Source organism: Ostrea edulis, chromosome 1 (genome assembly GCF_947568905.1).
Source record: "Ostrea edulis chromosome 1, xbOstEdul1.1, whole genome shotgun sequence".
NCBI classification, from domain to species: domain Eukaryota; kingdom Metazoa; phylum Mollusca; class Bivalvia; order Ostreida; family Ostreidae; genus Ostrea; species Ostrea edulis.
Window position 1 is genome coordinate 96,423,887 of NC_079164.1, and position 26,108 is coordinate 96,449,994.

A 26,108-nucleotide genomic window follows, 5' to 3' on the forward strand; every position below is an offset into this window, starting at 1 on the left:
AATGTATTCTCTACAATGTCATTCAGAATATTTGTTTTTGATATAACATTTTGTTGGTATCGTATATGAAAGATGAAGATAACAAACAGTGATCAATCTTATAACTCGTTTAAGGAATACAAAACTGAGAGTTGGGCAACCACGGACCCCTGGACACACCAGAGGTGAGGTTAGGTGCCTAAGAGGAGTAAGCATCCCCTGTCGACTGGTCACGACCGCCATGAGTCCTACATCTTGAGTAATCCTTAGTCAAAATCAGTGTACCAAGAACGGCCTAACAATCGGTATGAAACACATCAAACAGCATTTGACCCAAAGATATGTTGTATATCAGAATTAATAATCAAGAAAGTAATTTACCTAACTCTGACAAAACCCGTGATTATGCATATTTTCTGCAATTTTTTAACAAATAGTACGTAGAATATATACGAGTGAACTCGAGCGGGACGTTAAACAATATGCATCCAACCAACGTAGAATATAAAGATCATTGTCCTTTAACCGTCAAAAATCACTTGACCCTGACTTGTTTCCATATTTGGTAATGATTTCCATACTAGTATTTGAACGATGATAAAGGGAAATAGCCCCCCCCCCCCAAAAAAAAACCCTCTAAAGATATGATGTAGGGAAGGGAATGTATGATTGATTGATTGATGTTTTCCGCCACACTCAACAATTTTTCAGTTATCTGGTGGCGCCCAGATTTTATTGGTGGAAGAGAGAACCCAGATACATTGTACCTGGGAAGAGACCACGGGATGGTCATGTATTATATTATTCAAATACAAGGTAAAGAATAAACGACTGAGTACTGGCACGAAGCATTGCTCTTCATACAATGAAATTTAGGTTTTCTATTTACATTTTACTTTAATTTCTGTCGGAATATTCCCAGCCGTTAAAATAGTGCTATGTTTATCAAGATCCATACGCACATCGCTCACATTCATGAGGAAATGATTATCATTTCAATTGGTAAAGATATCAAAGTTCAAACATTGGAAATGTAAATATTCATACGCGGAAAGAAGTACGGCACTAAAACCCGGCTCTTAGTAGATTGAAAAAAATGTATCTTTATGGTTGTAACTGACAAACCATGGATTTCACTACAGCAGAATACACACACTGAATATAAATATTTTGGTTGTAACTGACAAGCCATGGATTTCACTAGAAATTCAGCAGAATACACACACTGAATATAAATATTTTGGTATAACACCAAGATTCAATTATAATTGTTTCAATACTATTTGAGACAACGTATGAGAATTTTACCCAGGCATTATTTTTACTCCCAATGCAAAATTTCAGCGATATCAAAATCAATTAGGGTATAACTATTTCTAACTTTAAGAGAATAATTATGTATCTTCTCGTCAGTGACGTTTCTCTCACTGTTAATTTAAATTTCAATCAAAATACACACATCTTATTTACAAAAACTACGATGTGAAAACCTGGCATTGTGATTTACGAATTCGTCACTTGAAGTTTGTAGCTTTCTTAAAAATACCACAGTATGGGCCTCTTGATTGTCAGACGTCAATTTTAAATTCAAAAATGTTTTTGTGAGTTACGAGGCTGAGTGCTCAGAGGGTCCGTATAGATAAATAATGAATGATGATGATAAAGTATGGGTAGAAATAGTTTGTATTTATTTTTGTAAAGATGTTGCAACGAGTGGGATTTCTCCGGCCTCATCCCATGTGTTCTTATACTTCCATCTAGCTAGATGATGTGAAACTGGTAACAAACATAGGGTATTGATAAACAGGGCTGACAATATTACATACAAATGTAGCGGAGTGATTAAGCACAGAATATAATAAGTTACTCCTCGGAGTCAATGCGGCATTATTGTTTTATTGGAGGAAATTACCGTGAGTTATGCGGAGGACTCCCAATAACAGGAGACACAACTCCTACTGCTTCTTCTTCAGGATAATCCCCATCACCGACATTTTATAATTGCTCTTTTCATCGCCGTAATAAAACAAAACAAAAGTGCCGCCACTTTCTTGCATGTGTTATCTAAAACAACCAGATTTATTTGTTGTTGCAATTCTACAATAATAAAAGATCGTTAATTTTCAGCGGTAGTTGACTTTTGATTACCTCACAAATATCTCGTCTATGTTCTCTCAGTTAGCATTCATGGCTAAGACCTTTGCCAAAAGAAAGTTAATTTCCTCTGGAATTGTCAGAAAGTAATTTACTATTCCACACTATATATATACAATCGGTCACAGCATGTTAATTGTAAAGTCTACGGCGTGTAAGTGACGCAAGTAAAATTAATGTGTCACGATCATTCACACTCTTTAGTAATAAAGCCTTTAATTCAATTTATTTGATATATTTCGTCATTTGATATCGATGTCATATCTATAACAATTGAAGTTCAGTTCAGACTTTAAGCAGTTATAAGAAGCTAGAAATTATCGTATAAGTCTGTGAGAGTGTAACAGAGGGTATGAACCTTGGTCTCGAAGATAAACTGAAAACGCACACTACAAAATTTGAGTTGATACCATTCATCTATACTTAAACCTTGGTCTCGAAGATAAAAAGCACAATACAAAATTTGAGTTGATGCCATTCATATATACATGTATATACAATTTAAATTGTAGCAAATTAATGCTTGTTGCATCACTTGGTGTGATATTACATAAATATTAAGAATTCGCCGCCAAGAGTTACATCATTTGTATATCATCTGTAACAGGAGTGTTGTCTGAGAAAATATACAAATGTTCCTAATATCAATCATTGTGCATCAAGAACAATTTCCTTGTATTTTTCTTTTTACAGGGACAGAATTAAATGTTCTCAAGGTTTGAATAACAAATGTTCTTATTTACAACAGATTAAAAGAGTACTAGGAAACGAAAAACTCACCACCATTGCAAGCACTGCTTCTCACTTCTGTAAACCATTTTCAGCTTCATTTTAGAATTAATTATTCTGCGTTTTTCTTGGTTAACTAAGAACAACGACCCAACATCTAACTCCCGTTATCCACGGAAAACCCAAAGCTGTGAAAAGTCGTCTTATACTTCTAAACCGTATAATCCATTTTCACTTATCTTATGTGGTTTTCATTTCTTCGTCACATTTCTAATTTCCCTGGATACTTCTCTACACTAAGATCGACACATGCATCAACTCCCGGGGGCCCACTTCTTCTATGACATCGTTTGACACCACATCGTAAGATGATGATGGGCTCTTGACCCAGTTACAATAGGGCGACACTATTTTACTAGTGGGTCAATAATTGTACCCAAGAATATGATATGATGACGGTGGGTTTTCTTAACATATCGTGGGAATATTTAAGACAAATTCTCAGTATCCTAGCTAACCTGTTAACATTTTCATAACTTTCTAATATAAATGGTAGAAACCAACCAGATTTTAGAGAGACATGAAATAATTATCATATCGGTTTTGTATTTAAACGAATGGGCAATATGAACATATGATGAACTGGAAATATGAACATTTAGATCAAACCCCAGTTCTGTCACAAAATTACTATGTTCACGATATCGTAAACAGGAAACGCAGGAAAAGCATTTTGGGCAGGATTATATTCATTTTGTGTGAAGTGAATTAAATGAATTTTTATGGACAATTTCATTGAATCAAAATATCTGATCGAGTTTCCAATATAAAGGAGTTAAACAAATGATTCAAAAATGTAATCTGCAAAATGGTTTGGTTATGCATCTGGGATCTGTCTCGGATCTTAATAAATCTAAGATCGATTCGTTTTGCTGAAATGCAAACATTTAATTTGATTTCGATGTGGTATCTTTCAACGAACATTACTGATGAATCAATGAGCTTTCAAGTCCTTAACTTCCTTTTCCAGGTTTTATGGGAGCTAAAAAGACCTTTTCCAATTGGGGGGTTCACCGAGGGGGATTTTATTGTGGTAACATATATTGGGGGCAATCTCCAGGCACTAGACATCAAATATGTTGGCATTTTTCTAATTCCTGGACCAGTAAAGGGTAAAAACCCTATATAATTAACAACTTCAAACCGGTGTAATTGACAAGAGATACAATTTATACCGTGTGTTAGAATAAAATCTTGTCAATATTGAGAATCAAGAGAGATAGAAAATTGTTTCTGACTATGAGGTTTAAACCTGTAATGTCAGTTAATTGCAAGTACTCCAAATATCTAAAGACAAAGGCGTGATTTATTTCACTTCCTGTCATCTGTCCAGCCTTTGTCTTTCCAATGCAATAAACCGAACTGCAGTCATCGAAGGTAAAAGAGAGAATATTGCACAACATTGTCATTAATTACTAAATAATGTTCGACTGTGTGTTTACGTAATTTCACATAATATAATTCCCCATTGGCAAATCTTGGAGTTTTAATTTTATAACTTGTTTGCTTTCTGTTAATCAAAGAGGTATTTCCATTTGTTGCGCGCATCCGGCCTACGATACTGACCCTTTATGCAACGAATACATAGAGTAGCATTATTGTTGTCATTTTGTTTCTCTGAAGGAAATCAGACTTTGAATCATTTAGCTTGGCAGGTACTTTAGAATTGTATCAGCTGATTTCCTCCAGAATTGTGTCTTTCTTCATTTGATAAGTAATAAATGACAATTTTCAATCTCAGTCAGTCTTATGTTTAGTACAAATATCAGATGACAGCAAAAGCGAGCTTCGGAGAGCAGAGAGTCAGGGTTATAGAAGTTTGTAAATATACACGACATCATATATCAGAGGAATCAGGCGGGGATCCGGGTTAGAATAGGTCCTCAGTACCCTTTGCTTGTCGTAAGAGGCGACTAATTGGGTCGGTCCATCGGATGAGGCCCCTTGACACATAAAAGACCCCCCCCCCCCTATGGCTGTAAGCGCCGAGCATAGGCCTAAATTTTGCAGCCATTCGCCGGCAATGGTGACGTCTCCATATAAGTGAAAAATTCTCGAGCGGGGCGTTAAATAATGTACACTCAATCAATCATATATCAGTGAAGATAATGCGTCAGGTAATTTCCTTACATCTAATATTTAAGAAATCTATTTCATTTTTTTTTTCTAACTGCGATGCTTTACGTCTGCATGCGTCATGAAGCATGAATGGTATGCGCTTGTGCGTGACGTACTGTTCATGTATGTTTAAAAATTATATTTATTCTTATATTTAAACTCTATTTTCATTTCTGTCGGAGAAAATAATCGTACTATATTCCTCTAGATTCATACACATACTGTTCACATTCATGAGAAAATGGCTGTCATTTCAATTTGTAAAGATACCGAAGGCAAAAACATTGCAAATGTAAATATGAATACACTTAAATAATCATAGAAAAACTAGCTGTTTTGACCTTAATCGTTGTGGTATAAAAGGAGACCCATAGGCCACAACGTTCACCTGGCAGTTGCTTTTATTTCCACGTAAACTCCCAACTATGAGCTCACACAGGCCATATAGAACATGGTGTAAATGAAAGGTGAAGATAACGAATAGTGATCAATCTCGTAACTCCCACAAGGAATGCAAAGACGGACCCCTGGACATAGCAGAGGTGGTATCAGTTGCCTATGATCCCCTGTAGACCGATCACACCCGCCGTGATCAGGTAAACGGAGTAATCCGTAGTCAAAATAACATTGAATGTACACTACATATTCTTTTGACATAATGTACCCCTGTGGTTTATGAGAGGAATTTCAAAACAATTATATACATGTATTACGTACTATTTTAAAACGTTTAACTCCTACCGTATCCCCGCTTTGAACACAAGGGTCTTGCTGTGGGGGAAAAAACATGAATTTATACTACAAATATAATGATACTTTCATTATATCAAAGTGATTCTTAAGAATTTCAAAGATTTTAATAAATTTTCTAATCCCATGTAGGATAAACAAAATTGTAGCTCTGATAAGACCCCCTTATGTTGCGAATAAACTGTAATTTACACCACATGAGGACTCTTGCTTATGAATTTCACATTTTGTGCCCATTTGGTTCGTTGATAATTTTATAGAAACTTAGAAGCTTATCGTCCCAACATGTATGTAACAAGTTCAATATCTAGGAATAAGGAAGATCATTCTAAAGAAATAACGTTTTTTCACTGCATGAACAATATATACATGTACGGTATCTGCCCTTGCACCAAATTGCCTGTCCTGGGGGTCATGAATTTCACAATTTTGATTGTCGTTTCTCTCTATCATTTTTCTATGTACTCATTTTGATATCTAAGAATCAATATGATAAAATTATGAATATGGATTTCACTATTTGACATGACGTCACGTAGAGCCCCCGCTCCCTTTGACAATCATACACTGATCCAGGAACCATGGGTTGTCATAATTTTGTAGAAGCTTCCTGTTTATCAAGACTGTCTACTAGATGTCACGAAATTAATATGTCAGGATTTCTTTTTCTTTGACCCCCCTTCCTCTTATTCCATTGTTTGATTTGTACATGTCTATTCTGGTAAAAATTTACCCAGGGGTACTCGAATAGAATGTTTAAAATGAGAACAGACGGCAATGACCAGTTCTTGTAACAGATTGCGTAGTTTACTTACGTAACAGATTGCGTAGTTTACTTACGTAACAGATTGCGTAGTTTACTTACGTAACAGATTGCGTAGTATACTTAGGTGACCTACAATCCTAAAGGAGAATGGTAGGATTTTGGTCCTAATATTATTCTATGTGTGAAAATAATCATAGTAGGAAAAAAATTTCATTATATTCAGGAGTGTCGCTAATTATATACAAAACAGGTTAGAATGAAAAATCCCCCACTGAAAATGGAATAAAGGCACTAAGGTTTTAGAACTTTTCTGGAACCGATAACTCAAGTGGGATTTATGCTTAATTGATAATGGGAATTTGCCAGCCGTTTGTTTGTACCATTTCCTCAGCCATGTCTAAACTTCTATACAACAGCTCTGATGATCTTATACCACATTCCTCCCTTACAGGAGGGATTTTCCAATCGTATTTTTTTCCATAAGGTAATGATGGAACTCTGAGACACTATAAATCCTACAATTCTCCAATCTTCAGAGGTTGATATTGATAATTCTAACAGCGTTCATTGCGAGCTGATCCTTCCGCTGACAGAAAGATAACCAAAAAAACCCTACCATGTGCAATTTCAATTGTCTCAGTATTACAATATCATAAAGAGCAGTAAAATATCTTGACTATAAAAACGACACTGCACAATATATTACATATTTTAAAACGTCTCAGTGTCTCCATTATGTCCTGTGCAGAGACATATTTTTGCAAATTAACTTTATACGCGTCTAAAATCATATCAAAACATCTAAAAAAGTACATACGACTTGTTGAAGTGTGTTGATAGGGATTTGAACTAGTTGGACCGAACCCCTCCCTATGAAAGGTGACGTAATGAAAATTATCAAATTCAAATATTGCGACGCCACCGACGTTTTCCCAGTCGATGGGAATGAAAATCGGACATCTGAAGTTCTTACACAAGATTTCGCACATTTGAAGTTACTACGCAATATTTCGGACAGTTGAAGTTCTTGCGCAATATTTCGGACATTTGAAGTTCTTACGCAATATTTCGGACATTTGAAGTTCTTACGCAATATTTCGAACATTTGAAGTTCTTGCGCACTGTGACTCCGCTACCACTGACTACACATACAGACACTATTGCTACATTGTACATGTGTATGCTAGGTCCTTTCTGAAACTCTGTGCTACTTTGTTCTCAATTGAATAGTCTCTGAAGGAGAACGTAATTATCGGTCACAGAAAAGTAATGGGTAATCAACGGTCACAGAAAGTAATCCGTAATTAACGGTCACAGAAAAGTAATCGGTAATCAACGGTCACAGAAAGTAATCGGTAATTAACGGTTACAGAAAAGTAATCGGTAATTAACGTTCACAGTAAAGTAATTGGTAATTAACGGTCATAGAAAATAATCGGTAATTAACGGTTACAGAACGTAATCGGGAATTAACGGTTACAGAAAAGTAATCAGTAATTAAGGGTCACAGAAAGTAATCAGTAATCAACGGTCACAGAAAGTAATCGGTAATTAACAGTTACAGAAAAGTACATGTAATCGGTAAGTAACGGTCACAGTAAAGTAATCGGTAATTTACGTTCACAGAAAGTAATCGGTAATTAACGGTTACAGAAAAGTAATCGGTAATTAACGGTCACAGAAACTAAGCGGTAATTAACGGTTACAGAAAAGTAATCGGTAATTAACGGTCACAGAAAGTAATCGGTAATTAACGGTCACAGAAAGTAATCGGTAATTAACGGTTACAGAAAAGTAATAGGTAATTAACAGTCACAAAAAATAACTGAATATTGGTTTATTGATTCCTGAGAGACTGCTGAACAATGACTGAATGATCAATGCATTATACCTGCCATTCCGTGAACTGAGTTAGCTGGTTGTATTTCACTCATATGAGGACGTTGTCATTGCTGGTGAGGGGCAACAAAAGTTTGGCTTTAGATTCTTTATCATGCCACACCTGCTGTGACACGGGGCCTCAGTTTTTGCGGTCTCATCCGAGGGACCGTCCCATTTAGTCGCCTCATATGACATGCAAGGGGTAAAAGTGACTCAGGTGAGCGATGTGGCCCATGGGCCTTTTGTTACGTCTCATCGAGAATTTTGCACTCACAAGCTGTATGTGAAGTACCATAAGTTTAGACCAATGGTTAGCGCTCAGGGTCGTAACATTAAGGGTTCTTTAGCGTGTCAACGCTTGCAGCGACACGGGACTTTCGTTTTTTAAGGTCTTATCTGAAAGACCCGTGATTCTCACTTCTAAACGCCGAGCGTTTGACGAAAGTGATATCACTACCTATGTTACATAGATAGTGATAGCTCATTCGCCAAACGAGTATGTTAACGTTTTAGGTTTGACGTGGCACGAGCGGTGCTCGAACTGACGACGTACTCCTGGTTACGAAACTAAGACTCTACCACTGAGCTAACGCGACTCGTTTTCTGTTTTAGTCCCCTACGGTCGAAGGGGACTTTAGGTTTGCGCTCTGTCCGTCAGTCCAGTTTTCCGCATTTTTTTTCTCTCTGTTCTTGCAGATATTTATTTGATATTTGGTATGTTGCTTTGTCATACCAAGTTACAGATCAAGTTCGATTTTTGTCTCGGGTCTGTTGATTTTTCACATAGTTATGGCCCTTGAACTTAGAAAAATAGTATGAATTATTAGTTTTCCGGACTTTTTTTTGTTGTGCTTGCAGATATTCATTTGATATTTAGTACATTGCTTTGCCATACCAAGTTACAGATCAAGTGTGAATATCGTCTTGCTTGGTCCATTGATTTTTCACTAAGTTATGGCCCTTGGACTTAGAAAAATAGCATGAATTGTCAGTTTTCCTAACTTTTTTGTTGTTGTGCTTACATATATTCATTTGATATTCAGTACACCATGATGGTTGCTTTGCCATAACGAGTTACAGATTTATTTTGAATTATTCCTGGTCTAGTCTTTGTACCTGAGTAGTAGTTAATTTCCAACCACTTCTATCCTGGTTTCCCAATCTTCCCTTTTACCATAACTTTGGTTTCATAATGAACTTCTAATATTGTTGAGGTCCAATAATATTTACCTCCGGTAGGGGACTATATATTGCTATGCAATACTCTCAGAATGCTTGTTTGTTTTTGAAAATGCATGAGAGTATGACCTGTAACGCCTTACACAGACTTATTTCATGAAGCGCGTTAACATTCTACCTTCATTTCTGTCAGAATTCCTATGTCATTAAAATACACGTACTAGATTTACATGTATCTGTATTCCTACGCACACATTTTTTTTACGTCTATTGCAGTGTTCTTGAGAAAATGACTATCATTACAACTGTAAATATATCAAAGGCAAAAACAATGGAAATGTAAATATGCATGTACGATAATGAACAGAGCAACATTACGTATCACTCTAGATATCTTCTCATCGTTGCTACCTGTACAAAGTCGGTCACACTTTTTATCTAAGTTATCTTTATCTCTTCCGATTAACTATCATGGGTTATTGAGAACATGTAGCATAAAAACGTGAAAATATCTCAGATAATTTACAGACAGATAAGAACTATCTCAAAAGAGACCTTATGTTTACAGTTCTGGATATGCTGATGTAATTTTACCTGTATTTTTACATTTCATGGTACTTGTACATGTTTGGATTACCTGTATCTTTACAATAATAACTCAGGCAGGGACACTTCCTTATCATACTTATTGTATTTTTAAATCTGGTGCATAATGTAAACCGTTATGTTTTTCTATTCAAACTATTTTGCTGTGTTTTGGTTGGGTTTTTTTTTTTGGGGGGGGGGGTGTCATAATATTGTCCCTTGACTATATAATGTGACTGTATATATGCTTATAGGAGATTTATCACTGTTCGTTATCTTCACCTTTCATATGTTTGTTTATTGTCATTTACTTGCTTTGTATTTGAGTAAATGACTAATAAACATGTACTAGGGCTGCGCAATAATATCGATATTCCGGTGTATTGCGCTTCGTTGATGGAAAAAATATATACGTTTTTTCAGTTCCAATGCACGGGATCGGGATTACGTTACGAGCTTGCACATGATCCTTTAGTTTTAAGGGATTTATTGAAAGTGAAATCATACGCCATGTGAGAAAAACAAGTGATGGAGATGTACTAAAAGATATTCCTAAGAAATTCAAATCAAAGCTATAGCGATAATGAAATCAATCAAAACATGCAAGTGGCACTTGATAACTACAATCGAGCCACGCTTTTATCAGATGCAAATAAAAGCAAACATACAGGGTATATCCCCTGTGTTTCTCACCAAATAAAAGACTGGAATTCAAACATCAAACAAAAGCTTTTATCGATACTACACTGGCACATCCTTCAGAAATACAAAGCCGTTTGTTCTGTTCTACCGATTGTGTCATATAAACGCAATTTTTAGGGGATATGCTCACATCATCAATTATAAAATAATCAAATTGCATGATAATGTAAACTGCAAATAGACTCTTAATTAGATGGATTTGTAAGCAACTCAAATCATATTTATTCATCAATTATTTCAATATTATAACCCCCTGCAATCACACTGCCGAAACACTTAACTCTTAACTCGTGTAGAGTAAAGTGAATGTTTTACGGGAGGGCGGGGTATATTTTCTTATTTGATAATAAAAGGTCATTTTAATTCTTATTGAAAATATTGCAACACATATCACAATACAGTTAAAAATATCGCAATACAGAATTTTCAGACAATAGCCAGCCCTAGTTAGTGGGTTTTTTTTGTGTGCATAATAATGTGCCCAGTCTCGTTATTGTGGCTCTATGCACGATTGTTTATTGTCATGTATTGAATTTTGTATTTGATTAAATGACTATTCTTATTCCTTAAAGATGTTTGTTACTGTTATGAATCCATAGGACTAACAAACACACACATATATCATTTGTGGTTCCTTATTGTACTCACAGGAACAGGCCATGTGCTCACCCAATTCATTGTATACCATTTGAGCAATCCATTCATGTCTTCCCGAATATTCAAAAGATTAAATGCATTTTAATGCTGAATCATTCACAGTAGTAAAACACTACTGCCAAACGTTTAAGTAACGCTTAGTGTCACTTTAATGGCATATGAAACTGAAAACCTTTCAATAGTTGTAAAACTCAATATAGCAATAAAAAATAATCATTATCCATGTATCACAATATGCTTTAATGCACAACAGCACTGTTATTTCCGCCTGTCATACACGATTTAATTCATAAAACTATCATAAACCATGGAAAATTAATAACATTAGATCTGGATGAAATCAATGATAAACGAGAAATGCTGAAAGTGATATTAAGAAGGGTAGACATATTGCCTTTTGTCGCTCGACCTAACTTTTCACGACCTGTCTAATACTATATGCTTTATTCTCTGTTCAAATGCTGTTAAAGGAAATAGGAAATAACACCAAAGACAAGTTTGATACTATTGAAGACATTATCGAAATAAAGATAATTGAGAACACGTGCCAAGACCCGTATAGATTTATCAAAGTCTATTTCCCTATATTTTGTAAAATTATTATACCCCCCGCAACAAGTTGGGGGGGGGGGGTATACTGGAATCAGGTTGTCCGTCTGTCTGTCTGTCCGTCCGTCCGTCCGTCTGTAGACGCAATGGTTTCCGGACTCTAAAGCATTATCCTTTCCACCTACCGTCACCATATCATATATATGGACTACCCATGGGATGAAGATGTTCCCTATTGATTTTGGGGTCAAAAGGTCAAAGGTCAAGCGCACTGGACATCGAAGTAGCAATATGGTTTCCGGGCTCTAAAGCGTTATCCTTTCCACCTACAGTCACCATATCATACATATGGACTACCCATAGAATGAAGATGTTCCCTATTGATTTTGGGGTCAAAAGGTCAAAGGTCACGCGCACTGGACATCGAAGTAGCAATATGGTTTCCGGGCTCTAAAGCGTTATCCTTTCCACCTACAGTCACCATATCATACATATGGACTACCCATGGGATGAAGATGTTCTCTATTGATTTTGGGGTCAAAAGGTCAAAGGTCACGCGCACTGGACATTAAAGTAGCAATATGGATTCCGGGCTCTAAAGCTTTATCCTTTCCACCTACAGTCACCATATCATACATATGGACTACCCATGGGATGAAGATGTTCCCTATCGATTTTGGGGTCAAAGGTCAAAGGTCACGCGCACTGGATATGGAAGTAGCAATATGGTTTCCGGGCTCTAAAGCGTTATCCTTTCCACCTACAGTCACCATATCTTACATATGGACTACCCATGGGATGAAGATGTTCCCTATCGATTTTGGAGTCAAAAGGTCAAAGGTCAAGCGCACTGGACATCGAAGTAGCAATATGGTTCGGTTTGTCATGCCATTTGTTTTTTACACTCAGAAAAGAGGTAGTTTATACCTATTACCAACACCCTTTGGGAGATTGGGGTAAGCGGGGGGTATTCTTAGTGAGCATTGCTCACAGTACCTCTTGTTTATTTTCATTATACACAACTGTTGACGTAAGATTGCTCACACAGGGTATTACCCAAACGACTTGACTTGGGATCAGTAGGGGACATGTTGCTATGCAATACTTACAGAATGCTTGCTCTTCGTACCGTTTTTGTCCGTGCCATTTCGGGAAAAACTACTCCATGATTTTTCTTGACATTTTCAGGAATGATAGAACATAAAATATTTTTGAAATGTTTTATGAATTTTTGATTATCATTTTTTTGGATTAGCCCTTCCGGTGCCAAGATAAAAGCCAATTTCCTTCTTTTGGGGTATCCTTTTCAAGTTTCATCTCATAAATGCCAACGTTTCATGAATATCAATGTAATTGTATAGGATGGTAATTGCTTTGTGGTTTGTGCATGAACTTTCAGATTCTTCTTCCACGCATGTACGTGAGAGCAGCATGTAATGGTAAAATTTCCGGGTTCTTTATACCCCTTGCTTGTTGTAAGAGGCGACTAAAAGGAGCTGTCCTTCGGATGAGACCGCAAAAACCTAGGACCCGTGTCACAGCAGGTGTAGCACAATAAAGATCCCTCCCTGCTTAAAGGCCTAGCATAGGCCTAAATTTTGCAGCCCTAAACGGTAATGGTGACGTCTCCATATGAATGAAAGATTCTCGATAGGGACATTAAACAATATAAAATCAATGAATCAAAATTTTTCGAAAATTATTTGGTAGATTTGTCTTGGTATTCTATGTTCAAAATAATTTGCTAGCAGCATGTGTTAAATTCTAAATGAACGATTTTAAAATCACTAAAACTTTCTTATAAATAATGGAAATATTATGAAATTCCCACTGTAGGGATATGTTAGAAATAATTGTTGCAAGATATCAACGAAGATATCAACGAAAGTGCTGAGGCATACTTCCCAGCGCATAAATACAAGTGCATTGTTTTTCTTTTAATTTCATGGTACTAAAATGGTCATAAATTTCTCATAAATGATTCAAATAAAATGAACTCTCTCTTGCACGTTAATATGTTGTAAGCAAAAATTGCTGAATCAAATTCAGGTGCTCGTGAATGCCAGTGTTTTTGAATATTGAAAATCTAGAATTGGTCTAAAACATATTTAGTTTTCAAAAATTGTTTTGAAATGAATGTTTCAAGTATATTTTTGAACTCTACTGATTAGCATGGTCAAAATCACTAACCAGCACGTGGAAGCACCCGCGCACAATTTTGACTGTATGATATCTTATCACCAACCCTTTTATTAAAGATAAAAATAAACCCTTTATAAAAAAATATATATGGGATTTTATGTTCACAAGACATGCACCAACATTTACACTTGTAACTATTGTAGTTTTTAAGATATTACACCGGAAATTAAAAAATCCCATGGGATTATGGTGGAATTTTCACTCCCACTTGGTAAGATTTTCACTCCCACCAAAAATCCCATGAGAGAAAAAAACTAATTTCCCCCTAGGATTTTAACCCTCATATTTAAACTTAATATGGGATACAATGTCCCATAGGAGGAAATGTGCCATAATGAACATGAAATGGCAGTAAATACCCTATTTGAGCATGAATGGGAATAAATATCCCAAATAAAACACAGGATGGGGATTTTTATCCCATGAATATAATAATAAAACAGAAAATTTTATCTTAAAGAGTGTTGTTTGTCATAATTCTTTAAAATGTACTTACAAGCCAAAGAATGGCATTGATTTTATTACTCTCATATGAATAAACAAAATGGAGTAATATTCACATCATAAGTATATACTACAAAATTAATGCTTGATTAAAAATGCTGAAATGAACGTGCATTGGTCTTAGTTTAGACTCGTTCTCCGTTTTTTCATTGCAATCGTTTGAAATACACCTTAATTTCAGGTATATATTGAGACTCCAAACTGATCGGTTCGGTCGAAATTATTTACAAACAACGCATGTGCGCGGAATTTCGATTGGATTATGCTATACTAAAATGTAAGTATAACTCACTTGTTTCGTTATGAAATGGTCTGAAAGTTACAGAATATGTACATAGCATGATCAGCATTATTAATATCTACATTACATGCATGCCCGTGCACTTTATTTTGATTGGTTAGTAATTAAACGTTTAAATTTTTCTTGTTTTTCACCGAATTGGTTTGGAAAATGATTACCATACATTTATATTGAGGCTTCTGATGAAGTAACACACGGGAATCATTTTAAGAACGCGCATGTACCGGCACTGCAAGTTGTTGGTTGAAATGTAATTGGCTAAACTTTTCTTCGTTTTCAACCAAAGGAACAAATCAATGTGTAAGGAAATAGTCTCACTCCCTACATCATGGTATCAGCTAATAAATATAAGGTCTTGCATGCACCTGTCTGTGCTAAAATTCTGATAGGCTAATATTTAATGGCTGTAATTCTATTTTCAAAGAAATACTTTGAAATTTAAAATATAGGTATTTGTTACGAGACACTATAACATGATATAAGAAAGGTGAAAATAACGAACAGTGATCAATCTCATAACTCATACAAGCAATACAAAATAGAGAGTTGGGCAAACACGGACCCCTGGACATACCAGAGACATCTAGAAAACACGCGAACGCACATGTGCTGAAAACTAACTGGGTGTTGTATTTGTCTATCTTAGTTTTTAACGAAACCAGGCATAGAGTGAAGGTAATTACACTATGCTACCATCAAAACTGAATACAAGGCCATGCATGCTCATAAGCTGAATGGTGATTGCCTTCACTTTGATAGCTGTGATTCCTTTACCTTTTAATGAAATACTTAGATATTGAATATTTGGTACGTGTTAATGCAGCATAAAATGACAGCAAATTCATGGAAGTGAGAAGGTACCGAAAACTTCACGTAAGGGTTTTTGAAACTTGCAAACTTTATGCAAATATATATTTTAAATTAAGATTTTGTAATGCATTTCTGGTCACGTAAAAGTTTTCTTACTGAAATTCCAAATCTGTCAAGTGAACGGAAGACCCATTCGTTGCTCGCGACGAGAATCTTTTCTAGTTATCATGATGTATTTAAGCACTAACTTTACATGGATGAGGTAATATTTTAATCTATACACAATCGAAAACGTTAACTCATTCTTGCAAAATAAATTCTAAAATTATCAAAAGGCTTCATAGAAATGCAATTTTCAAATTGCTTTGTCGACGCTGAAGAATTTTTTAAATCATAAATCACGAGTGTTTGTGTGTAATAAACGTTAATGATATAACATATTAACGTAATTAATAACAATTTTCACAAAATAAAACGTCGCAGAAAAAAGTCGATAATTCTTTGATTTCATTTTTGGCATGATCTGATGGCACGTTGACGTCAATGGCGACATTTCTTTAAAGGAACCATTCACGGGCACTGAAAGTTAATGTAAATATATAGTATGTGCATGTATAAAAAAGGAAAGGGTAAAACACTCTTTTTGAAGCAAATTCGGGTTTGGGTTATTGTGGGCGTTTCTCAAACTTCCGGTTTAATCGCACTGAATTGAAAGGTAAGTTCTGATTGGTCAATGTAATAAACATTTATAAGTTTATAATGTCATTCTTATTGGTTCTGAAGTAATGATAAGAATATTTGAACTATAAAAACAAACATGGCTCATGTACTTAACCATTAGTCTCTAATACCACCATGAAGTAATAATCCTGAGAATTATTTTTTCTACATATGTATTTATGGATTAGATAACATGTGTCAATTCAGACTTTAATTTCATTATTGCCCAATCAGAACTTACCTTTCGATTCAGTGCGATTAAACGGGCAGTGAGACAGTCTAGCGAAATTCTTAGGCACTTGGAGGTGTAATAACATATTTTTCTTCAAATGAACGGCATTGGAGCGGAACGAAACCGTACAGATATTGAAAGTAAGGTATATGTGAACGATTCATCGCGTCAGACCGTCTGAGAAACGCCCACAATAACCCAAACCCGAATTTGCCTCAAAAAGAGTGTCCTACCCTTCCTTTTTTTTTTTTTTTAATATATGCACATACTATATATTTACATCAACTTCCAGTGCCCGTGGAACCATGTTCCATAACAGCTTCTGTGGATCCCAAAATTTCAAAACCGATTACATGTAAGGAATTTTAATTAGCTCCACAACTTCTGAGCACAATCGCACAATATACTTTAATTTGCATGGTAGCTTACCGTGTACGGATGCAGTGGCGGGGCACCAGGTTTAATTCTATGTAGCTTATATGTATGTTTGATTCCATGTAGTACAGTTAGAAATTAGTCTGGCAAATTAGATTGTAAAGAATTTAACGTCTCTGCCTTGCACTTCTGAGTCAAAGTTGACATGTTCCATATTTATTAAAACACCAGTGACGTGACTGGACATGTGTGCAATCACGTGACAAAAAATAGCTCCATTGCAAACTATGGCGCAACGTCTATGGTACATAGTTGTCATACTTTGGGTATTTACTGCCACTAAATAGATAAAACAACATGATCTTCATTACATATGCACAGGCGGATGTTAGAATGGATAGTGTTTCTTCCACAAATGCCCGGTATTCAAATCTAAAGTGGCATATAATATAGATTACATCTTTAAAAGCAAGGTCCCGTGTCACGTAAGACATCGACAAGATAAAAAAGAAACAAAACTGCTAAATGACTCGGAGAGCCTAGCATATGTAAAAAAGGAAATGTCGCACTTCGCCTAAAGACAGTAATTGAAAGATAATTGAAGGGACGTTAAACTCCATGCAATCACTAGTTCATGTAATGGCATTTTGTAATGCGAAGTAACATATGAAATACATATAGGTAAGCAAATCAACATGCATCCTATATTTCCACAATAATTCCCCGGAGATAGAACGGCATATTGTTTTCGCCTGTCTACCTGCCACTGTGTCTGTCTGCAATTTTAACAGTGGTCATAACTGGTGAACTATTTAACAGTAAGACTTCATACTTGATGAACCGAAGATTAAAGTGAAAAATTGATAATCTGAAGGTGATCAAGCTCGGAGGCATAGTGTTTCACCAACACATCTTTTAATTGGTACAGAAGTTTAATGACTTGAATGTTGTTGTTTATTGTATGTTAAGAATTCAGTTTTTGTGAGTTTGTGAAAGGCGAAGATAACACACAGTACTCCTATAAGCAATATAGAATAGAGAGTTGGGCAAACACTGACCCCTGGATATACCAGAGGTGGGATAAGGTCCCTTAGAGGAGTAAGCATCCCCTGTCGACCGGTCACACCCGCCGTGAGCCCTATATCCTGATCAGGTAAACGGAGTTATCCGCAGTCAAAATCAAGTGTGCCAGGAACGGCCTAACAATCGGTATGAAACACGTCAGACAGCATTTGACCCAATGATAGGTTGTATTGGCAAACTAGATCGTTATAACCACCATAAAATTTACGAAATGCCGACTTCAATCGAAACTGTTGATACCCCCGCACCATCAACTTGCTTGTCAGTAGCCTGTCTCGATTTAAAAAACTAATCATACATAGAACAAGCTCTTTCGTAACGAATCAGTTGAGAGATATAAAAGCCATATGCAAGTGATAATGAAATATTGCTATATGTACATGAATATGGGAAGTTGACGATGGAAAAGCTGAAATCATCCCGTTTGTCATAAAGTTGCGTTGTTAGTTTGCCGTTAATATCTACTTTCAATAAAATATCTAAGTATGAAGCAGAAGTGGACTCTTTGGCGTCTTTTATTGCGAGTTCACAGGGATAATATCGTATCAACATGTGGATGAAAATTATTATTGGTAATAGATAATACGTCGTCGATATATCTAAATGTTGAATTGAAGGCCACAGCAAGAGCTTTTTTCTTCTCACGTAGAAGGTTTTGAATGAATTCTGCTTCATAAAAATGTATAAACACATCTCAGCTAACAAAGGAGCACAATTCGTGCCCAAGGGAATTCCAAAAGACTGTTGAAAGACCTGATCACCAAAGACTACAAAGATATTGCCAATGAGGAACTCTAGCATATTTTTTATTTCAACTTCAGAGTACTAGTGCGTGGAATCAGAGTGGTGTATAACAAAGTAATTTTTTGGAAGACTGATCACTAGATTTGAATATTTCCGTTTTTCATTTTTGTTGAAGAACCAACTGTTTATGATGTCAAAACGTCTAGTCTTTAATTTATCGGGAGGAATATTATGTAAGTTTTACAGAAATGAAATTATAATCTTGTATTTTGATGCTAGAAATGTATTTTTGAAGCATTGTCAAATCTAAAGCAATCGTGGTTGGTTGGTTGGTTGTACATGTATATTGCTTAATGTCCCTCCCGAGAATTTTTCACTCATATGGATACGTCACCATTACCGATGAAGGACTGCCAAGGCCCATGGTTGGAGCTAACTGCCTTTGAGCAGGGAGGGATCTTTATCGTGCCACAATTGCTGCGACACAGGGCTTTTTTTTTTTTGCGGTTTCATCCAAAGGACCGCCCCATTTAGTCACCTGCTACGACAAACAAGGGGTACTGAGGACCTAATTGATATAATCTTGAGTCAATTTTAAGTGCGAAAAGGTAATGTTTAGAACACTGTAGCGCAATACCAAGCAGTGTGACCCCATTTCTTAATTCTTCTTCAATGCAGAAATCAAAAATACACTTCCCAAAATATTGACATTACTGCAAATCTTAGATGTTAACGTCTTTAAACATGATATTTTCTATTAAGCAATCTATATGTAAACAATAATATGGCACGAGCCTTGTTTACATAACAAAGAATTGTGAGTGTTGTATCTCACCTGTATCTCAGCAACTGATATTCAAATTTTGGTTGACCATTACAAATATTGGAATTAAGCATTGTGAACAATAAAAATGGAAACATAAACATTTAAAAATTTCAGCTCAAATCGTGTCCATGCGTCTTTAAAGCATGTATATTTGTGACTTGAACAAAAATGTCTTTCTAAGACCAATGTTCTTAACATGATTATGAGATCAAAGAAAAACGAATGTAATTCAACACACGTGGATGTCTTGTGTCATCATAGGAAATTTCAAATTTTATACATTTACTTTGTATATAATGGTCCCGTGGGGATCCGGGTTAGAATAGGTTCTTAGTACACCTCGCTTGTCCAATCAATCAAATTGTAAATGCATTTCTACATACATCGATGTATCCAAATCACAAATTTTCTTCAAGGTATCACTTACGAAAACACCTGTCAAAGAGTATTGTTTTGTGAAAGGCTGGGATTTATACAATTATTTCAATCCATTCTGATGGGATCAATACATGCCCCCTATACATTTAGCGACGTGAGAAGCAATATTGACAAAAGACGTGCCACATGTCAGTACATTTGTCTCGGGTCGCTAATCCTATAAATCCACGTACAAATGCATTTCTCATGTACCACAAATGATATCCAGGATGTTTACACGTCATGGGATGAAACATTTCGATCACCTAAAACAACCAATAAATGTGATACGTTAAGAACATACTTGTATTATATGTAAATGGTTTAATGAAACCAGGTGTTCTGTCGTCAAAAACAACCACTCGATAGGTGACTTGTCTTCTTTGAAACAGAAACACCTGAAAGTGGGTAATCCTTCATTTCAAGGTCTTATAAAGTAGGTTTGTGGTTTATTACATGTGTATCTATAAAAAGTAAGGATATTTATGAAATACCAAATGAATCATATTCAATATTACGAATGCCAGGTATTTTTCCCATACCTAAAAAATACTCCCGACACTAGACAATCTACATAAAATATATAGTTAGGTGTAGCCAAACTGAAAAGTACGAAACATGGAACTAGTGATTTTAAGTAGCATTGGAATTCCTAAAGGACACGAGAGTACTTGCAGGGGCTAACATGGTCTTACTTCCGCTAGCTGTCAGCTATAGATACATCAAGTGCATCGAAATTAAAAATCAAGTTCAGGAAGAGAGAGAGAAAAATAGAGATGTTAGCGTGGTCTCAAATTGGCCCAAAATTACCCAATAAAACGCCTCTCCTCCAGGCATTAACATTTCATTTAGAATGTACTTCAGCAGAGTTTGACTTTGATGATCAATTGAGATAATGGAAAAAGCACTATATTCTATTTTTAGTCATCTCAAATTTAGTGGTATCTATAATCTTGGTGAGTCGTGTGAAGAGGAAGGGGATCATGTAATTGGTCAATAGTTGTTGAGATTCTAATTCTTTCCTGTTGAGGTTTGATAAATTCAATATCATCTATGGATACATTGAATCCAAAGTTTAGGTGGGGGCTTCCCTTGAGCTGAGGTATAATTTTAATCATTACATATTTTTCTTTCGGTGGTCTTCATTCCCTTGTAACGATTTTAGGGATATGGTTACCCGGATACATGTACGTAACCCTTCTACATTTTAAATGTGTCGGGATCGAAATCGTGTTTTAAGAACATCGGGTTGAGAAATGAAAAGAAAGACAGATGGTTACAATCATCTCAAGACTTTACTGATTTTTATCACTTGAATCTAAATAGACACAGCGTGTTTTCATATCATGCGTTTCTGTGTTTACATAATAAACATAACTAAATTTTGGCCCTTGCAGATATTTGTAACTGAATTAACTGGGAATTAAAATAACCGAAAGAGAAATTAATTTGCAGTTCGGGAATCAAAACAGTCGTTCCTTGAACATCTAATTGAGCTCCCGGGAAGTCCCGGGCATATAAAAAGCTAATCGGATTGGCACTTGAAATCGATCAATACCAATAGCGGAGCAATTATATGGAGGACTTGATTATGTTCTAATTACGCTAGATCGAGTGAACATTTTCGTTGTACATTGTATTGCATGTCAATTACACTACCACGTTTAGAGCACATACTGTGCCTACGAAAAGGCTTTTATTCTTGTTTCTTCCCGCAACGATAAAAATCCCTAGACCTTTATAAGTTACTGACTAAATGAATTATAAATACGTGACAAATGTAATGATTACATGAAAAATGCAATCTCATTCAACTCTACATTGAGATTTCGTTAAAGATATTTTTCAAATAATAAATTTGGTTTCGAATAGTCGAAGGTCGCTTGTTTATATTTCATCTACTAGAAAACTGCATTAACAGAACCATAAACACAAAGGGAATCTATTTACGCGTGGGTCGGGCAACCAAAAGAATTATCAAACAGTTTAATCACTTGCCATTAATTGAAACACGAATCAAGTACAATGGTCCGTATCCAAAGAATAAGTATACACAGTTAGATACTTGTTACCTGTACCACATTATATCGTGGATCATATAAATTTATAATACGCAGTTCAATTAAAACACGAATCGCTACTGGTATTCAGAAAGTACATAAACATATGGTACCCACTTTTTCACATTTTATGTTTTCATCGTTGTGATATCGTTGGTTTGATATTGTACAAATACTCCATATTTGTGTATGTTTCGTCATCTACTTATTAAATATTATTTTCAATCCACTTGCTGTATGAGAAAAATCAACTTCAGTTTCTGGACAAGTAAACTAAGGACCATAATGCCAGAACTAAGTTGAAAGAATGGCATTGTATTTTAATCAATAAATTAATGTATGCCCCTGGTACTAAATTCGTGAAACGTTGTCTTCATAGGGTACGTAGTTTGTCCATCTTAATCCTGCAGATTTCAAACTAAAACTTTCATATTATGTAGTATATATAACTAGGGATGTCAATTTTACTCGGATAGCCTAGTCGAATACTCGAAGGCTTTAGTCGAGTACTCAACCTGGACTGACAGGGTACAGGTGTACCTAAGTCATCAGTACATTTCACCGTTTTTCCATCATGAGATCTTTTAGGATTTTGGAGGCATGTTTACAGGCCGACATCCAAATTCAAATAATTTATTTGAACATGAACGAATTAAAAGTGGTTTGATTTTACCCTCTCAGGATTTTTACTCACAAAAAAACCCTAAAGCGTTTAGAATTTATGAACACTTTTACTATAAAAAGCTATTAATAACGAGTACTCGACTATGAAAAATTTAGTCGATGATCGGTAGGACCGATCGATAGTCGAGTACTCGTTGTCATACCTATATGTAACAGATTGTACATATTGTCAAGTGTTTGAACTACGTCATATTTTGGTAAAATTAATTATGCTTTCTGGGTACGTGGTTTGTTCACTCAACACTCAATGCAGGTCGATAGAATACACACACTTATTAAAGTTGTACATATCTTCAGGAATCTCATTTTCTTCAAATTCACAAATTACAGGTTGTTATACCTCAAGTTTTCACTATTTGATGAAGCGACAATCCCTACTCCTACTGGATTCAGTACATACAATTGCACAAGGGTTATGAATATTTCCCTCAAAGTTTGATTTTTTTTCCAATGCCTACAAAACGGATTGTGGGAATATTTCAGTGTGTTCTCCTGATCTAACCACGAGAGGTACATCAACATCACCGTTCACTAAACCTAAATAATAACAATTTTTCTGCACTTTATTCGAGTCTACCGCATGAATACAAATACGCACCTCCTGAAAAAAGAGGACATATTGGTTTGCCCTTGTTGATTGGTCGGTCAACCAAGCGTTGTCCACTCTCTCTGCTTGACAGACATCAAACTTACTTGATACACTAGTTTGCCCTAAGGAATTGATGACCCCAATTAATCTTGAGGTCACAAAGGTAAAGGGTCAGTCTACTCTAGACATAGGCAGATATCTTGAGAACCCTTTGCATGATAGAAATCAAACTTGATATACACTGGTTTCCCCTGTGGAGTAGGTGTTGTGATTACAAGGTCAAACTGGACGTAGGAAGATATTGTCTGCTCGTTATCGTGAGAACCATTTGCTTGGACGGACATCAAACTTGATACACTGGTTCTACCTAAGAAGTCAATAATCCCTATTGATTTCGTGGTCACAACGTCAAAGGGCAGACTACTCTGGACATGGGAAATTATGTTTGAAAACATTTTTTGTTGATAAAGTACCGGTATTTCTTTCGGTCGTGTCTGTATTTTTGCAATGGTTGCCATTTTTCACCGACTTCATTTATAACCATATTTGTACTCTGTCGCAAGAATATCCACTTCTTTTTTTGAAATGCAGCGATACAAAGTACATTTTAAAATTATAGTTAATAACAAATCAAATAAAATACAGTAAATTATAGTTATTAACAAATCAAATAAAATACAGTAAATTATGGTGTATACAGGTTTAATTTCGCTATGGGATAAAGAAGTAGGTACAGTTTCTAAAGTCATCTGGCCCGAAATATCGACGATTTCACTTGGAGCTCAAACCATGACATTCAAATAAGGAATAGATTAGGAAACCCAAAATTCGCTCAATTTGATCAGCATAATGATTTTTGTGATATGACGAGAGCTTGAAGTTGGCATGAAATTGCAAAAATGTCATTTTCAATGAAAATATCCACAAATTCAGGTGGCTTTCCTTTCAGAAAACATACAGCGCATGCGTCGAGCAAATTCATATTCAAGCATGTTTTTCATCTTAAAATAATACACAACATATAGCATTTTCATTTTGCTCGACAAATGCGCACATCTTTTCCTGAGCAATAATCTGTATAACATTTGACAGTTTCCAGGCTTATTTTGAGAAAAAGGTGGGAAATGTCTTGTTCATGATGTCATAATGCTATCCATTTAGGAGTATCATTCTGATTTTGTTGACATAGTATACCTGGCATATATTTTATTTTGTTAAAACGCTGATTAAGGTTAATTCCAGGTGCATTTTATAGAGAGAAAATTTTTGGGCCTTTTTATGTATACAATCGTACCTTGTTCTTTGTTAAATTAATACTGTACAAGATTTACATCATGAGAAAATATATATTATGCAAATTTAAGACGGAGTGAAAACAGATTAATTATAATCTGGATATTCTCTCTCTCTCTCTCTCTCTCTCTCTCTCTCTCTCTCTCTCTCTCTCTCTCTCTATATATATATATATAACATTCCAGGTATGGCATTTCCGAGTATTTCAGAAGTGGTTTTGTGAGATTTAAAAAGTAATTGATAGACCCCATCTTTATTTTCAACATTCAATAGCTACGTTTTAAAATTTATAAATTACATGCTCTGGTTATAGGCCTAATATGAATAACTAATATGGCTGCCTTCACAGCTTGACACTTCGTGGTAGGCTAGTTGCTAAGTGAATCCTTGCGCGACACAAGAAATGTTTACTTACATTCATTCACATTTTCATAAACGAAAACTTCACGAATTATAAAATGTATACTGACCCAAACCAGATTATACCGCATAATAAGCCCTAAAAATTAATATCATTTTCTAAGTAATATACGACTTTTCTATATATAAGTAATATAATTATATATTTGTATATAAAAGTAATATATATATTTGTATAAACAAGTAATATACACTTTTTCTAAAAACAAGTAGTATACACTTTTTGTTTATACAAGTGATATACACATACAAATAATATACACTTTTTGTTTATACAAGTGATATGCATATACAAATAATATACACTTTTTGTTTAATATACACTTTTTCTACATAGAGTTGTGATTATTCAACGTCCTAGAATTGAAGAAAAGAATTTGATTTGACACTTGTAAATAAATAATATATAAAAATCTCCTAGTTCTGGCGTTTACCACACCCTGCGCCGTGACAGACCTATAGTGGGTGGGCGGGAGGGGTACTGCACCGTGACAGATCTATGGTGGGTGTGGGGGGTACTGCACCGTGACAGACATAGGTGGGTGGGCGGGAGGGGTACTGCACCGTGACAGACCTATGGTGGGTGTGGGGGGTACTGCACCGTGACAGACCTAGGTGGATAGGCGGGAGGGGTACTGCACCGTGACAGACCTATGGTGGGTGGGCGGGAGGGGTACTGCACCGTTACAGACCTATGGTGAATGGGGTACTGCGCCGTCAAAGACTTATGGTGAGTGGG

General features: G+C 35.7%; 1 protein-coding gene across 2 annotated transcripts in view; it reads right to left on the bottom strand.

Moving 5' to 3' along the window:
* Positions 1-26,108, bottom strand: part of LOC125672314 (G-protein coupled receptor dmsr-1-like) — a 103,424-nt gene that overhangs the window by 47,669 nt on the left and 29,647 nt on the right. The gene's annotated exons all lie outside the window — the stretch shown is intronic.